Raw genomic sequence first — 1,858 nt, forward strand, 5'->3', positions numbered from 1 at the left:
TTCTTCTTAACAGAAAATAACACTTTTTAAAGATGTTCGGCTGTGTTGGTCTTTCGCCTGACACTAACATAAACAACTTGGCTTCCTTTAGAAACAGGTGAGAATTGTTTAATACGAAAGCTTTCAGTCTTCAGTAAGGCCTTGTTTTATGAAACGCAACCCTCGTCGTTTTCAGAACCGCTTGCAATGACTGCTCACCACCACTAAGGGGTGCACGCAGCAACCTGTTAAAATAATTGTTCACTGTGATGATGGATAGATGATGTTAAAGCCACCGGTCGGCCATATTGGCACTCCCAAGTAGGAGCAGTCCTCCGTAGGAATGAATGGAATTCTACTGTATTTCAATTAAATGTTTAAAGGACAAAATTACATGTATTTAAGTATTGTTTTGTTGTAGTGGGGGCAGTAACATTAGTCATCTCAAAAAGTATACTTAGCTCACATAATATAATTAATTGGTATGCATTAAGGTGTTTTTAATCGAATAAATGTGGCAAAAACGAATGTAGACATTAACAAATGCATTTCTCAAGCTTCCAAAATATTTTTTACAATGGTGGGGAGTGCCAAGATGGTCTGTGCTATCTGGGATCTTTGGGACATCTCTACCCCCATTGAAGTTGACATGTAAAATGGTTAGGGTTAGGTAAGGGTTAGTGAAAGGGTAGGGGCATCTTGACCGTGGAGGCACCGTGGCTTCAAAGCAGCGCCCCCTAAATGTCATCTAGAGTATATATATAATCATTGGACCCATCCCGTATAGCCTACTGTACCACTTTGGCAAAGGAATTACACTAATAGGTTACTAAAATCTTGTTCAACTGACTTGCCTTGATCCAATATCAACATACTATGTTATATGAATTCTATGAGCAGACACATATCAATGTTTTGATAATAATGAAATATTAGTTTTTAAATTGTTACATTTAACATTGGTCTCTCTCTCTCACACATACACCTACACATACATCAATCACAGCTCACACTCTGGGTACACAATGGTACACATTAACTGACAGGTGGAAGTGAGAGCAGGAGATCAGACTAGTCTTACTGTCAATAATGCTAATGCCAAAGGAATGAATATAACACAAAGGAGAAAAGTAAGAGTGAAGCAGGCAAACATTCACATAGGCATATACATACACACCTAAATACACAGTGACCACACACAGACATCACACTCTATTCATAGACCCTATTCACTTAACTTTAATTCAAGTGGACTGTTTTAATTTGCTGAGGTATATTGCATTGACATAACATGTAGACCTACAAATCTCCTGATGAAACAGCATGGGAATTAAATAAGTATATGTTTGATGAAAAGGAAGAATCACTGAGAGATAGTAATTGGTTGTGACAAGTTCCAGTCATCCCAGCTAGCACATTTGGTTCATTGGAAGTTGTGGGAACATATATTTTTGGTTTCACATTGGTTCTGGGAACGAAGCCATAAGTTTTCTAACTGGTGAAACAGAATGTTTTTTAAACGTTCTGACAACAAAAGTGAAAATGTCACCTGTTCTGGTTTCAGGGAGGTTCTGAGAACGTTTTACCATGGTTCGCTTAAAGTTGTCCTGGGAGTTTTTATTAATGTTCTTAGAACGGAACTTATAGGTTATTTGAAGAGAACATGTTTCAATAAGACTTTTAATAACACTCCTAGCTTAGTTTGGGTTAACTGATTTGAACTCCAAACAGACAGGACACATGGAAAATCATTTGCTTGGGCATTAATCAGGCAAACACATGTATTTTTTATTTTAGCACTGCATCAATGAGATTTGAACTTGTGAACTTCTGATTTCTATTCTTCTATTCATTGAATTAGTCCACTTCGCCACCAGGA

Source organism: Salvelinus fontinalis, chromosome 6 (genome assembly GCF_029448725.1).
Source record: "Salvelinus fontinalis isolate EN_2023a chromosome 6, ASM2944872v1, whole genome shotgun sequence".
Taxonomy (NCBI): Eukaryota; Metazoa; Chordata; class Actinopteri; order Salmoniformes; family Salmonidae; genus Salvelinus; species Salvelinus fontinalis.